The 15802-nt window shown below is 37.4% G+C and overlaps 2 long non-coding RNA genes across 2 annotated transcripts; both read left to right on the forward strand.

The window, feature by feature from the left end:
- The first annotated feature begins 449 nt into the window (after nt 1-449).
- Nucleotides 450-2316, forward strand: LOC138906439 (uncharacterized). Its single transcript, XR_011413828.1, has 2 exons — nt 450-870; nt 1971-2316. It is a non-coding gene; the product is annotated as an uncharacterized lncRNA (long non-coding RNA).
- Nucleotides 2317-11309: 8993 nt separating this feature from the next.
- Nucleotides 11310-13107, forward strand: LOC138904542 (uncharacterized). Its single transcript, XR_011413451.1, has 2 exons — nt 11310-11827; nt 12737-13107. It is a non-coding gene; the product is annotated as an uncharacterized lncRNA (long non-coding RNA).
- Nucleotides 13108-15802: the final 2695 nt, after the last annotated feature.

A 15802-nucleotide genomic window follows, 5' to 3' on the forward strand; every position in this document is an offset into this window, starting at 1 on the left:
CTAAAGTCATTAGTGTTTTGTTGCTTTAATTATATTTCCCAATTTTTTGTATCTTTGATTGCATATTTCCTATCATAAAAATACCAAAAAATAGTTCTTTCTTTATTTGTGCATTTTAGGAATTAACTAACTATTCAATTGGTGAATTAATCTAGTTAATTGATCATTTGAATAAGTTACTTAATTAATTTATTTGTTTGTGTAAATTTAGTTTAATAAGTAGGATTAAGAAAGAAATTGGGCCAAATTTGAAAGAGAAAGTGGCCAAAAGTGCAAGATAAGGGGCTGCCTTTGAAAGGGTCCGGAACGACGTAGTTTTGCCTCAAAACTACGTCATTTCATTAAGTGACCCAAGATCAAATCTCACCCATTGATCACTCATTGATCTAATGGTCCGTATTTGATCTCTCAAGAGGTATTTAAAGCCTCAAAAATCTGAAAATTTTCCTCATTTCACCCATAACTCTTTCTCTCTTCTCTCTCTCTCTTCTCTCTCTTCTCTCCACTGCCGCCGCCGCCGCCGGAAATCACCCATCGGCGGCGGACCACCTCCAAACACCTCCAAATTAACACCATACAATCTCCACAACCTCCTCTTCCCATATCTCCAAACCAATTCCTTCAAAAAACCCTCAAACTCCTTGAATTTTAGATCTAAGAAACTTTAGCCGCCACTTTTTTGCCCAAAATCTTGAAGTTCCGGCCACTACCACCCCCACAATACCTACATCAACGGATAGATCTCATCAAGACCTACCTATTGATGTCAATTCCATCCCAAAAATCCGGCAACTAAAAATTCGGTCAAATTCCGGCGACCACCCCGAACCCCCATTTTAGCTATTTTTCGGCTTCAAGCATACTTGTTAGGTATAATCGTCATCTCTTTAATTAATTTCTAATTTTTTTTTATTATTTAGTAGATTAGTTTCTGCTTTTTTATATATATATATATTTATTTATTTATTTTTTCTGTTTTGGTTATTTCTTGTTAATTAGAGTTTCAAGTTAGGTTTATTTAATTAGCTATCTCTATTTAGTTTAGTGGTGTGTTAGATTCGTTATTGATTTAAATATGATCTTTAGTGTATTAATTAAATCGTTCACTTAGTTAGTCGATTATTAACGATGCTCGTTCTGTTTTGAGAATTAGTTTGTGAATTTAGTTATTTGTTTAGTAATTAGTTTGCACAAATCCAATTCATTCCCATCAAGTTGGTTTTAATACTTAATTCAATTACGTTTTTAGTCTCGTCTATGCTTTGTCAGTTCATAGTTGTCCAAGTTTGATTTGTGTTGAAGCAAGTAGTTTGTTGTTGATATTTAAAATCTAAAGTTTAGTTTATTTTACTCACAAAATAGGGTAATAGTAGCTTACTTTTACTAGTAGGGTGGCTGAAAGGATATTTTTTCTCCTTGCTTCTGACACAGCAGATTTTCAGGTTGTCCTTTCACCTTTGGGACAGACCTTGAACAGTGTTTAGCATACAAAGTCAGTCTTTTGGACAGATTTTTGGTGAACCAAAATCTGTCCAAAAATCTAACTTTATTTGCCTATTGAAAGGGCTGTTTTTCTCCTATAAAAGGGACTGTCTTACACTTAGAATGGAGAGTTCCTTACTCACTGAAAAGGGGGACACTTTATCTTATACTTAAACACATCTTGGAGAGTTGCAAAAAGACATATCTTTGAGAAAAATCAGCAGCTTAATACATACAACAAGCTGAAATTTCAGTATTTTGTGAGGTTTATTTGAGTGCAAAAAACCTTGAGAAAAATAGAAAGATCCCTTAGGCAATTTGTGAAATTGATAGCTACCAGTTTCAAGCATTTTTGTTGAGTTTTCTGGGTTGTCTTAACACTTGAGTTGCTGCTGTTTCTACTGTATTTGCTGCTGAGTTTTTTGTTGCTGCACTGCTGTATTTTATTATTCTACAAACCAGGTAACTTTCAAATTCTTATATTGCAGATTCTTGATGATAATAAGAAGGATTTGGTCCCGATTTGGTTGATGGAACATATTGGATCTGATTTTTGTTTCAAGATGAATGTTATATTAGTATTATCATTATGTAAATCTATTAAAGATTAGTTAAATTATCGTTTTCTTCTTTATATATGTGATTGAAATTATATTCTGTTAAGATTACTTAGTTTAAGGAAAAGATAAAGACCTCACTTTTAACCATGTTTGTTTAGTTTGGGCTCTTTTTTCGTGAGTTACTTTCATGGTTCATGTATAATTATCTAAGAAAGACTTCTAACTTCAAATATTTTGATGCTTTAAATTATAGTCAACATAATGTTATACTTAATATAGTTCTTCTCTTTAGCATTGAAGTATTACCGTTTTTTGTAGTTTTTATATTTAGTCATGATTTTTATGTTGTTAATGAGTGTAGTTTGATTAGTGCCATGTTGGTGTAGATGAGTAAAAATATTATGTTAGTCTTTAAGAAATAAGTTGGTTAAGAAGATAAAAGATAATAATTAGCATGTAAGTTTCTTTTATGAAAAAAAATAATTTTTAGTTTGGACATCAATGTAAGAAGCAATTTGGGCTTAGAAGAATACTTGTTATTTTGTATTGTCTCGGTCATCGAGGCTCTTAAGCAACATGGACCAAATAAGCTAAAATTTGTAGGCCCAATGACAATAGAAAGTAAGATGGGCATTTTCTTTAAAATCAATAAATTATCTTTTGTTAAATAAAATAAGTCGCCCAATACCATAAAAGTTTAACATAAGTTTACCCGGGTTTAAAGTCTTGCATTAGTAAAAATTATTTTTAATAATAATATTATTATTTTTTCAGTCGAACAAGTAATAAATATAAAAAAGAAGCGCTTTTTTAATTAATTTAAGCGATAGGCAATTTTAGGCACGTTTGAGATGTAGACCATGTGTTCATACACGGTCCTTGGTCGTTATTATTAAAAAAAATTTAATAAAGTAGTCATGTGTGCATTCCCGCTCCTTGACTCTTCAATATTAATTGTATTTAAACCATGTGTACCGACACGTTCTTTGTTTTAATACATATAATCAAATAAGGACCTTGTGTGCTTGCACGCTCCTAGGGCAAAATTATTAATTATTAAGCGGTACTAGACAATAGTAACTTAAGGCAAATAATACATACTTTATCCAAAAATAATTCAAGCCAAATTTTAGTCAATAAAAGCGACCGTGCTAGAACCACGGATTCGGGGAATGCCTTACACCTTCTCCCCGGTTAACAGAATTCCTTACCCGGACTTTATTTTCACAGACCAATAATAATAGAGTCAAATCTTCCTTTGATTAGGGATTCAAATAAAAGGTGACTTGGAACACCAACAAAAAATCAATTTCAAGTGGCGACTCTGTAAATAAAATAATCCCTACTCAATTTTGTCACTTTAATTGGAAAAACCCTTTAATCCACACAATATTATCTTGCGGGTAGAAAAAGGGGTGTGACAGCTCTGGCGACTCTGCTGGGGACATTAAGAATTCGAGCTTGTATATTGACTTTATTTGGCTTTATTAATTTTTGTATATATTGTGATTTATTTGGGCCTAATCTGTTACTTGTCCACTTTATAGTGTTTTGATATTATTTGAGTCTTCTTAAAGTTAGTTATGTTGTGTTTGCCTACCAGCATCACAAAATTTCTGTCTTGAGATAAAGCCAGTTAGCCTACCAGCTTCTGGTGAAGGATTTAGTCACACATGCTTAGGCGAGAGAGTCGTTAGCTAGCCAGTGCTGTTCTACTACTGGTGACGCTTGACGCTCCTCGGCTCGGGTTGTCCGCTCGAGTAAGCCAGTCTAGACACCTCCTCCATCAGGATTTAAACCTAGAAGAACATACCTCATGCCGGATATCCCTAGTAGGTTCGCTTTATTTGCATCACGTGCATTTGACTTAGCGAAACTCGGCACAGGGGCCGGGTCCGTATAAGACAGGTATCCTCTTTGAGACCATAACGTTCACTTAAGTGCTACATGTTACTTTATTTGGGAGGCTTGCATGTCGACCGGCTTTAGGGTGGATTAGTTGAATAAGCAGATAAAAAAAAAAAAAATATGCTCCCGATTTCTATACAAATGTTCGTTCTTTTTAAAATTTAAAAAAAAAAAAGAAGGCCCGAAGTGATTTGGTGCGTTTGCTGTCCATGATTAATTTTTCATAAAGAGAGAAAATATAGTTAGTTTCATTGAAAATTTTATAACCGAACTACGCGGGTCTGATTCTCACCGGATGTGAGATACGTAGGCAAACCTCATCGGTTTCGGCCCCCAATTTTTAAAAATCCAAAAAGATATTTTCCTTTAATTACTTCTTTAGAAGCTTCTTTTTTTTGAGACCAAAAGTCCAACAATATTTTCTTCCTTTTTTTTTTTTAAGTCTTTCTCCCAAAATCCAAAAAAAAAAATTCTTTCTTTTGAAATTTAAAATAATAATAATAATAATAATAAAAAATAAAATCAAAATTCAAAAATAGATTTTTTTTACTTTAGAAGTTTTTCTTTCACCAATTCCAAAAAAAAAAACAATCGAAAAAAAAAAATTAAAAATATTTTCTTTGCTAGGAAATTTTGTCGGATTAATTGTACATGAAAAAGTGTTAGTTTATCTATTTTATTTCTGATCAACCGAACTACTCGGGTCTGATTCTTACCGGGAAAAATAAAAAAATAAAAAAATAAAGCAAAACAAAAATATTTTCTTTCTTTTTAGAAGTCTTTCATTTGAAAAAAAAAGAAAAAAAAATCCAAAAATATGTTTTTTCCTTCTTTAGAAGTCTTTGTTTCTCCCAAAAAATCTAAAAACAAAAATAATCAAAATCCAAAAAAAAAATATTTTCTTTCTCCTTTAAGAATTCTTCTTTTCAAACATTCCAAAAGAAAGAAAAAAAGAGCTAGCTTATGTACTTTGTTCCCGGTATTCCTGAACTACGTAATGATCTGATTCATGCGGCGTCATGATACGTAGGCAATCCCCATCGGATTTGATCATAGCCATAAACAAATTGAGTAAAAAAAAAATCAAAAAAACATTGAGTGAAAAAAGAAAAGAAAAGAGAAAGAGTGACAAAAATAACAGGAAAAAAGAGAGCGAAAAACAACAAAAAGAGAAAAAAAAATCAAGATATGAAGAAAAAAAAATCAAAAAAAAAAAAGAAGAAGAGAGAGAGCCTCCCGAGATGGATTACCCCTATTGGTGAATCATACTCGATCTTGTTTCAAAAGCTAGTCAGGCTAGGTCTACTGTGGCCAGTAGCCCCGAACCGGCCAAATCCTTAGTCTCATTCGCACCAGGCTAATGCTAGATGTGAATACCACTCTGGAGCAGTCAGACATGATACAGAAGACTGTTAGACTCTTAAGAGAGCAGTGGAAGACCTCATCAATGTCAAGGAAATAGTGCTTAGAGATGAAGAGGCCCCTAATATGATGAACAATTCTCTGCCTACTCACATCAATGGGCCAGTAATCGGAATGATCTGTGAAGATGAGGAATTTGATCTGGCACTGAAGGCCATTGCAGCCATTGCCGAGACAGAAGAGAAACCTAAAAACGGGCGCCAAACCTGAAAAGTTCTCTGTCATATGGGAGTCTCGGTAGCCGGTCTTGCTATCTTTTCTGCGTCCGAATTATTTCAGGATCTAATCCAAATATTTTTACTTCACTGCTTTGCTTTCTGATGTAAACCCTTCTATCTTAAAAACGTTTTTAAAAAAAAAATCAAATGAAATTAATATTTCATTGTCGGGGAATGTTTCTTTTCTTAATCTTGTCACTTTTCTTATTCTCTTTTTAGTTCAATTAATGCAGATTTTAATGACATGACATGCTTGCGGACTTCATGCCCAGATCCTAAAACGTTGTCAGACCCCGAAATAATAGATCAAGAAACAAAATATTTTGAAGACAAGGCTTGTAAGAAAATAAATAGAAAATTGGAACGAAGTTGAGATTCCCTCTTTTCGGATCATTGTTGAAGCCGGGATTGAGGATAAAGATTGGGTCAAGAACCGATTGAAATAATTGACACTGATGGATGAAAAATGAGTGGCCGCAATTTACCACGGACAGTTGTGCCAACAAAGAATGGTCCGTGTCTACAACAAGAAAGTGCGGCCCAATAAATTTAAAATAGGACAACTCATTCTGAGACGTATCCTCCCAACTCATGAAGAAGCAAAAGGAAAATTGGCTCCAAATTGGAAAGGTACATACATTGTAATGAGAGTACTGCAAAAAAGAGCGTTGTACCTGGGAAGCAACGAAAAAAGTGTCCCTGAAACAACCGTCAACGCGGATGCAGTCAAAAGGTACTATGTTTGACCCTCTATATAGCATTAATGTTCTCTGATTGGGATGATGACGGCTTTCATTCTCACTATCCAAACACCATCAACCCTTTGCTAACCCTTTTGAGCCGGTTACCTTTCTTTGATTACCCTCTTTGGAACCTGAACATGTTATTTAAAATAAAATAAAAAAAAGAAAAAAAACAAATAAAAAGAAAAAAAATGAAAAAAATGAAATAAAAAAATCAAACAAGTTCATGTTAATTGAACTACGTCTGACCTGATTCCGAAAGGATACGTAGGCAGCCTTACCCTGGGTTCGGTCCCATCGCAACAAAAATTTATATTCCCAATACTCCAAAACTGGGGCAGAAGTTTGTTTTTATCTTACGGTTTTTCCTGTAGAAACAGTTCCAAAAGTTGTAATTTAATTCAAAGTTCCTTTCGCCTTTTCCTGTTAAGAACTTCTTATCGATCTCTGAGAATACTTGAAGTCCCCATGCCACGGGCATTGGCCAACCTTCCGCATGTCGTATCTTAGTAAAAAAAAAAAAAAAAAGGAAGAAGGAGAAGAAATGAGAGAGTCTTATCGGTGAAAACCCGTATGGGCACTGTAAGGCGCCAGTGATTAGAGAAATGAGAGAGGTCAGTTAGCGAAAACCCGCAAAGGGCGCTACTAGCCGAATGAGGGTCTTCGATGCTCCGGCATGAGCACAACTAAGACAGTTTCAAGATGAACATTTGCGACGTATTTTGAGAATTAGACAGCTCAGACAGATCAGGCGTCCAGTCCAAAATGCATGTCATGATTCATTGAAGTCGGCACATATCTCCAGATAAGTCTCCTTATTTCTTTCCCCAAAAGGGATACCTTTTATTTAGACACAATTCCTTTTCATTTCCAATTGCTCTTCTATTCTTTTCCATAATTTTTCTTATATTCCCTTTCGGTCTAATCTTGCATCAAAAGCAAAGCAAAAACAAATGGCTGCAAAACTGGCTACAGTTTCCCCGTAATACCGAGCATAATTTGGAGCATATACGGCAGTGACGAAGGCAGGAATCCAAATGTGATCTCTTTTGATAAGGCGGACAAAGTGTCTCAAAGAAACTGAAAAGGTCGCCTAAGCAAGACTTGCTTCATGGGAAAAGTTGATAAGCACTACAGTCAGAAATTGGTTCTAGGTGAAAGACAACTAAGTTTGATTTTAAAGGAAAATTGCCTTGCCTTAGGGACAAGGATTAGCGGTACCATGGACATCCGGGTATGAAACAGCCAGGGGCAACGTCAGAAAGACAATGTCTCTAGAAAGCGATACAAAGTATTCAGGAACCTCGGTTTCACACTGACAAAATCAGTTCTTCGACAGCGGAGGGGTGAATTCAAACTACTAAAGGCATCAAGGCCACAAACCGACCACCACTTTAAAAGCTCACAAATTTTTCTTTGTTTAAAGCAGGATCAAAGCAGTGCAGAATGGCGATTCTCAAAGGGCGAATGTCACCAAAGGTAAGTTTCCGCGAAATCTCCACTTTCCTTTATTCGTAGCATGCATCATTACTGTCCACACCTCCCAATTTCATAGCTTAAACCAGGTAGAACATTTTCGCCTAGGGGGATCCAGCTCACAGTTCCGGGTAGAAGTACTCTTCGCCCAGATTGTTTTTTTCGTAGCTTAACCCAGGTAAAACCTTTTCGCCTAGGGGGATTTAGCTCATAGTTCCGGGTAGAAGTACTCTTCGCTCAGGTTGCTTTTCATAGCTTAACCCAGGTAGAACCTTTTCGCCTAGGGGGATCCAGCTCATAGTTCCGGGTAGAAGTACTCTTCGCCTAGGCTTGTTTTTCGTAGCTTAACCAAGGTAAAACCTTTTCGCCTAGGGGGATCCATCTCATAGTTCCGGGTATAAGTACTCTTCGCTCAGGTTGCTTTTCGTAGCTTAACCGAGGTAGAACCTTTTCGCCTAGGGGGATCCAGCTCATAGTTCCGGGTAGAAGTACTCTTTGCCCAGGCTTGTTTTTCGTAGTTTAACCTAGGTAGAACTCTTTCAACCCCTGGTTATGCTCCGTTCAGTAATACAGGGTGCCAATCCCTGGTTACATCCCTTTCGATAATACTGGGTGCCAACCCCTGGTTACGTTTCCTTTCGGTAATACAGGGTACCAACCCCCCGGTTACATTCCTTCTCAGTAATACAGGGTGCCAACCCCTGGTTACACTTCTTTCAGTAACACAGGGTACCAACCCCTGGTTACATTCCCTCTCAGCGATAAAGGGTGCCAATCCCTGGCTATATTCTCTCTTAGTAATACAGGGTGCCAACCCCTGGTTACATTCTTTCTCACTGATACAGAGTGCCAACCCTTGATTATATTCCCCCTTAGTGATACAGGGTGCCAACTCCTGGTTACATTCTTTGTTAGTGATACAGGGCGCCAACCCCTGGTTACATTCGTTCTCAGTGATACAGGGCGCCAACACCTAGTTACATTTCCTCCAAGTCTTTCAACCTCACTCGTAGGAGACGCACTTCCTAGTTTGGGCGCCAACCCTTGATTATATTCCCCCTTAGTGATACAGGGCGCCAACCCCTGGTTACATTCTTTGTTAGTGATACAGGGTGCCAACCCCTGGTTACATTCATTCTCAGTGACACAGGGCGCCAACCCCTGGTTACATTCCCTCCAAGTCTTTCAACCTCACTCGTAGGAGACGCACTTCCTAGTTTGGGCGCCAACCCTTAATTATATTTTCCCTTAGTGATACAGGGCGCCAACCCCTGGTTACATTATTTGTTAGTGATACAGGGTGCCAACCCCTGGTTACATTCGTTCTCAGTGATACAGGGCACCAACCCCTGGGTACATTCCCTCCAAGTCTTTCAACCTCACTCGTAGGAGACGCACTTCCTAGTTTGGGCGCAAAACCTTGATTATATTCCCCTTTAGTGATACAGGGCGCCAACCCCTGGTTACATTCTTTGTTAGTGATACAGGGCGCCAACCCCTGGTTACATTCATTCTCAGTGACACAGGGCGCCAACCCCTGGTTACATTCCCTCCAAGTCTTTCAACCTCACTCGTAGGAGACGCACTTCCTAGTTTGGGCGCCAACCCTTGATTATATTCCCCCTTAGTGATACAGGGCGCCAACCCCTGGTTACATTCTTTGTTAGTGATACAGGGCGCCAACCCCTGGTTACATTCGTTCTCAGTGATACAGGGCGCCAAGCCCTAGTTACATTCCCTATAAGCCTTTCAACCTCACTCGTAGGAGACGCACTTCCTAGTTTGGGCGCCAAACCTTGATTATATTCCCCTTTAGTGATATAGGGCGCCAACCCCTGGTTACATTCTTTGTTAGTGATACAGGGCGCCAACCCCTGGTTATATTCGTTCTCAGTGATACAGGGCGCCAACCCCTGGTTACATTCCCTCCAAGTCTTTCAACCTCACTAGTAGGAGACGCACTTCCTAGTTTGGGAGCCAACCCTTGATTATATTCCCCCTTAGTGATACAGGGCACCAACCCCTGGTTACATTCTTTGTTAGTGATACAGGGCGCCAACCCCTGGTTACATTCTTTGTTAGTGATACAGGGCGCCAACCCCTGGTTGTATTCGTTCTCAGTGATACAGGGCGTCAACCCCTGGTTACATTCCCTCCAAGTCTTTCAACCTCACTCGTAGGAGACACACTTCCTAGCTTGAGTCAACCGTATTCATTTTAATAGGAGATGCACTCCCTAATATGAGTCATTATTCCAAGGAGATGCAATTCCTAGTTCGAGTCCTTCAATCTCACAGCCATTCCAATGATACCCATGGGACACGCACCTCCTAAGTCCAAGTTATATCAATTTTATACCTAAGATAAGAACATCCTTTTCGGAGCCTTTAGTTTCATTTTTGGATCTTTCAAATAAAATAAGCTGACCTGCAGGTTTACCCAATAACTCGCAAGATTTTCTTAGTGCCAAACTGGGGCAGAAAATTTTGTTCGTTTTGTTTGTCTTTGATGGCTTTGCAGGCCCTGCCGTAGAGCACATGTTGTGACGATTAAAGCTTGCAGTTTCAGTTTTCTCATCATAATAAAGAAGTTTTCGGTCACAAGATAGTTGGAGTTAGCTTGGATAATGTGTCAGCAGCCCAGCTTCTCGAGTTTCATTTTCCCGAACTCTGATCCGGAAAGCAAGCAATCGAGAATGGGCCATGATCCTTTCCTCAAAGAGCATCAAGATCCAATCTAAGGTCAACACAAGCGAGCAGGTCAAGTATCAAGATTTGACTCCACAAGACACATAGATTAGGAATTTTGTAACTCTTAGTTTCCAGACATATGTAGTTCTTTCTCTTTTCCTTTTGATGCAAGCAGCAAGTAACAGTAACAGCAGCAACAACAGTCTTAAATCTAATGTCAGGTAGTCCCAGCTACCAAATTTTTCCAGAACTACACTGACCTGATTCCTCTAAATAAGGATATGTAGGCTACCTCGGAAGTAGGGTTCGGTCACCATTTAAAAAAAATGCTTTCATTGGAGTAATATGTGAGCAAAAATTAGCCATGGCATTCACTTTTCTTTGCACGAAAACTCTTCATGTTCTCGAGCAAAGAGGGCAGCTGTGAATACCTAATTTTTGTACTATTTTAACACCTCCTAAAGTCATTAGTGTTTTATTGCTTTAATTATATTTCCCAATTTTTTGTATCTTTGATTGCATATTTCCTATCATAAAAATACCAAAAAATAGTTCTTTCTTTATTTGTGCATTTTAGGAATTAACTAACTATTCAATTGGTGAATTAATCTAGTTAATTGATCATTTGAATAAGTTACTTAATTAATTTATTTGTTTGTGTAAATTTAGTTTAATAAGTAGGATTAAGAAAGAAATTGGGCCAAATTTGAAAGAGAAAGTGGCCAAAAGTGCAAGATAAGGGGCTGCCTTTGAAAGGGTCCGGAACGACGTAGTTTTGCCTCAAAACTACGTCGTTTCATTAAGTGACCCAAGATCAAATCTCACCCATTGATCACTCATTGATCTAATGGTCCGTATTTGATCTCTCAAGAGGTATTTAAAGCCTCAAAAATCTGAAAATTTTCCTCATTTCACCCATAACTCTTTCTCTCTTCTCTCTCTCTCTTCTCTCTCTTCTCTCCACCGCCGCCGCCGCCGCCGGAAATCACCCATCGGCGGCGGACCACCTCCAAACACCTCCAAATTAACACCATACAATCTCCACAACCTCCTCTTCCCATATCTCCAAACCAATTCCTTCAAAAAAACCCTCAAACTCCTTGAATTTTAGATTTAAGAAACTTTAGCCGCCATTTTTTTGCCCAAAATCTTGAAGTTCCGGCCACTACCACCCCACAATACCTACATCAACGGATAGAGCTCATCAAGACCTACCTATTGATGTCAATTCCATCCCAAAAATCTGGCAACTAAAAATCCGGTCAAATTCCGGCGACCACCCCGAACCCCCATTTTAGCTATTGTTCGGCTTCAAGCATACTTGTTAGGTTTAATCGTCATCTCTTTAATTAATTTCTATTTTTTTTATTATTTAGTAGATTAGTTTCTAATTTTTTTTATATATATTTATTTATTTATTTATTCTGTTTTGGTTATTTCTTGTTAATTAGAGTTTCAAGTTAGGTTTATTTAATTAGCTATCTCTATTTAGTTTAGTGGTTTGTTAGATTCGTTATTGATTTAAATATGATCTTTAGTGTATTAATTAAATCGTTCACTTAGTTAGTCGATTATTAACGATGCTCGTTCTGTTTTGAGAATTAGTTTGTGAATTTAGTTATTTGTTTAGTAATTAGTTTGCACAAATTCAATTCATTCCCATCAAGTTAGTTTTAATACTTAGTTCAATTACGTTTTTTGTCTCGTCTATGCTTTGTCAGTTCATACTTGTCCAAGTTTGATTTGTGTTGAAGCAAGTAGTTTGTTGTTGATGTTTAAAATCTGAAGTTTAGTTTATTTTATCACAAAATAGGATAATAGTAGCTTACTTTTACTAGTAGGGTGGCTGAAAGTACATTTTTTCTCCTTGCTTCTGACACAGCAGATTTTAAGGTTGTCCTTTCACCTTTGGGACAGACCTTGAACAGTGTTTAGCACACAAAGCCAGTCTTTTGGACAGATTTTTGGTGAACCAAAATCTGTCCAAAAATCTAACTTTATTTGCCTATTGAAAGGGTTGTTTTTCTCCTATAAAAGGGAATGTCTTACACTTAGAATGGAGAGTTCCTTACTCACTGAAAAGGGGGACACTCTATCTTATACTTAAACACATCTGGGTTGTCTTAACACTTGAGTTGCTGCTGTTTCTACTGTATTTGCTGCTGAGTTTTTTGTTGCTGCACTGCTGTATTTTATTATTCTACAAACCAGGTAACTTTCAAATTCTTATATTGCAGATTCTTGATGATAATAAGAAGGATTTGGTCCCGGTTTGGTTGATGGAACATATTGGATCTGATTTTTGTTTCAAGATGAATGTTATATTAGTATTATCATTATGTAAATCTATTAAAGATTAGTTAAATTATCGTTTTCTTCTTTATATATGTGATTGAAATTGCATTCTGTTAAGATTATTTAGTTTAAGGAAAAGATAAAGACCCCACTTTTAACCATGTTTGTTTAGTTTGGGCTCTTTTTTCGTGAGTTACTTTTATGGTTCATGTATAATTATCTAAGAAAGACTTCTAACTTCAAATATTTTGATGCTTTAAATTATAGTCAACATAATGTTATACTTAATATAGTTCTTCTCTTTAGCATTGAAGTATTACCGTTTTTTGTAGTTTTTATATTTAGTCATAATTTTTATGTTGTTAATGAGTGTAGTTTGATTAGTGCCATGTTGGTGTAGATGAGTAGAAATATTATGTTAGTCTTTAAGAAATAAGTTGGTTAAGAAGATAAAAGATAATAATTAGCATGTAAGTTTCTTTTATGAAAAATAAATAATTTTTAGTTTGGACATCAATGTAAGAAGCAATTTGGGCTTAGAAGAATACTTGTTATTTTGTATTGTCTCGGTCATCGAGGCTCTTAAGCAACATGGACCAAATAAGTTAAAATTTATAGGCCCAATGACAATAGAAAGTAAGATGGGCATTTTCTTTAAAACCAATAAATTATCTTTTGTTAAATAAAATAAGTCGCCCAATACCATAAAAGTTTAACATAAGTTTACCCGGGTTTAAAGTCTTGCATTAGTAAAAATTATTTTTAATAATAATATTATTATTTTTTCAGTCGAACAAGTAATAAATATAAAAAAGAAGCACTTTTTTTAATTAATTTAAGCGATAGGCAATTTTAGGCACGTTTGAGATGTAGACCATGTGTTCATACACGGTCCTTGGTCGTTATTATTAAAAAAAATTAATAAAGTAGTCATGTGTGCATTCCCGCTCCTTGACTCTTCAATATTAATTGTATTTAAACCATGTGTACCGACACGTTCTTTGTTTTAATACATACAATCAAATAAGGACCTTGTGTGCTTGCACGCTCCTAGGCCAAAATTATTAATTATTAAGCGGTACTAGACAATAGTAACTTAAGGCAAATAATACACACTTTATCCAAAAATAATTCAAGCCAAATTTTAGTCAATAAAAGCGACCGTGCTAGAACCACGGATTCGGGGAATGCCTTACACCTTCTCCCCGGTTAACAGAATTCCTTACCCGGACTTTGTTTTCGCAAACCAATAATAATAGAGTCAAATCTTCCTTTGATTAGGGATTCAAATAAAAGGTGACTTGGAACACCAACAAAAAATTAATTTCAAGTGGCGACTCTGTAAATAAAATAATCCCTACTCAGTTTTGTCACTTTAATTGGAAAAACCCTTTAATCCACACAATATTATTTTGCGGGTAGAAAAAGGGGTGTGACACTTTCAATGCCACCCCATATGTGTCGTGATCTCTTACCCGCTAAGGAATATCATGCACAAGCCCGGGCTCTCGGACCGGTTGGCCAAATGGGCCATGGAAATTAGCGGGTACGATATCAAATATCGACCCCGAACTGCCATAAAATCTCAGATTTTGGCAAACTTTGTGGCCGACTTTATGCTGGCCTTGATACCCGAAGTCGAAAGGGAATTACTGTTAACCTCAGGGACCACTTCGGGAATCTGGACCATTTTCACGGATGGTGCATCGAATGCGAAAGGGTCCATGCTCGATATCATACTGAAACTACCTACAGGAAACGTAATTAAGCAATCTATTAGAACTGTGAAATTAACATACAACGAGGTTGAGTATGAGTCCATGATTGCCAGTCTATAGCTAAGTACGACTCCCTCCTTATGGTAAATCAATTAAACAGAACGTTCTAAGTGAAAGAAGAATGGATGCGAAGATACTTGAATAAATTACAGGTAACCTTACACCAATTCAGGGAATGGACCCTGTAGCATGTACCCCGAGATTAGAACAGTGAGGCCGACGCATTGGCTAACTTAGGGTCGTCGGTCGATTCTGATGAATTCAGTTCGGGAGCAGTGGTGCAGCTAATGAATAGAAGAAGCCCACACTGAAATAAATTCAGCGAGTTTAACTTGGGATAGGAGGAAAAAATACATAGACTACTTGAAGATAGGAAAATTTCCTTCGGATCCCAAAGAATCGAGAACCATGTGCACCAAGGCTGCCAGATTTATCTTGGTCGAAGGGGCATTGTTTAGGGGGACCTTCCACGTCCCGATATCCAAATACTTGAGACCGGAGGAGACCGAATATGCCATGATAGAAGTTCACGAAGGCACATGCGGGAACCATTCGGGGACATAATCTTTGGTTCTGAAACTAATTAGGGTCGGCTACTACTGGACCAAAATGGAGAAGGATGCGAAAGACTTTGTACGGAAAGGTGATGACTGTCAAAGACACTCCCCGATGATCCATCAACCGGGAGAAATGCTCCACTTGGTCGTGTCCCCGTAGCTGTTTATGAAGTAGGAATGGACATCGTCGGTGCCCTACCATGGGCACCCGATAAAGCTCAATTCATACTATTAATGACCGATTATTTTTCCAAATGGGTTGAGGCCCAAGTGTTCGAAAAGGTCTGAGAGAAAGAAGTCATTAACTTCATTAGGGACCACATAATATGTCGATTTGGGATATTGAACGAGATTGTTTGCGACAACAGAAAACAGTTTGTCAGCAGCAAGGCGAGTAAATTTTTCGAAGACCACAAGATTAAAAAGATACTATCGATACCTTATCACCCAAATGGCAACGGGCAGGAAGAATCAACAAACAAGACTATACTTCAAAACCTGGAAAAGAGGTTGATCGTTTTGAAAGGGAAATGGAAGGAGTTGCTGCTCGAAGCCTTGTGGGCATACCGTATGACTTCAAAATCGAGCACCTGAACCACTCTGTTTTCTTTGGTTTACAATAGCTTAAGCCTTGCCAGTTGAGGTGGGAGAACCAAGCCTCAGGTTCTAATAC

The sequence above is a fragment of the Nicotiana tomentosiformis genome, chromosome 2, assembly GCF_000390325.3.
Source record: "Nicotiana tomentosiformis chromosome 2, ASM39032v3, whole genome shotgun sequence".
Taxonomy (NCBI): Eukaryota; Viridiplantae; Streptophyta; class Magnoliopsida; order Solanales; family Solanaceae; genus Nicotiana; species Nicotiana tomentosiformis.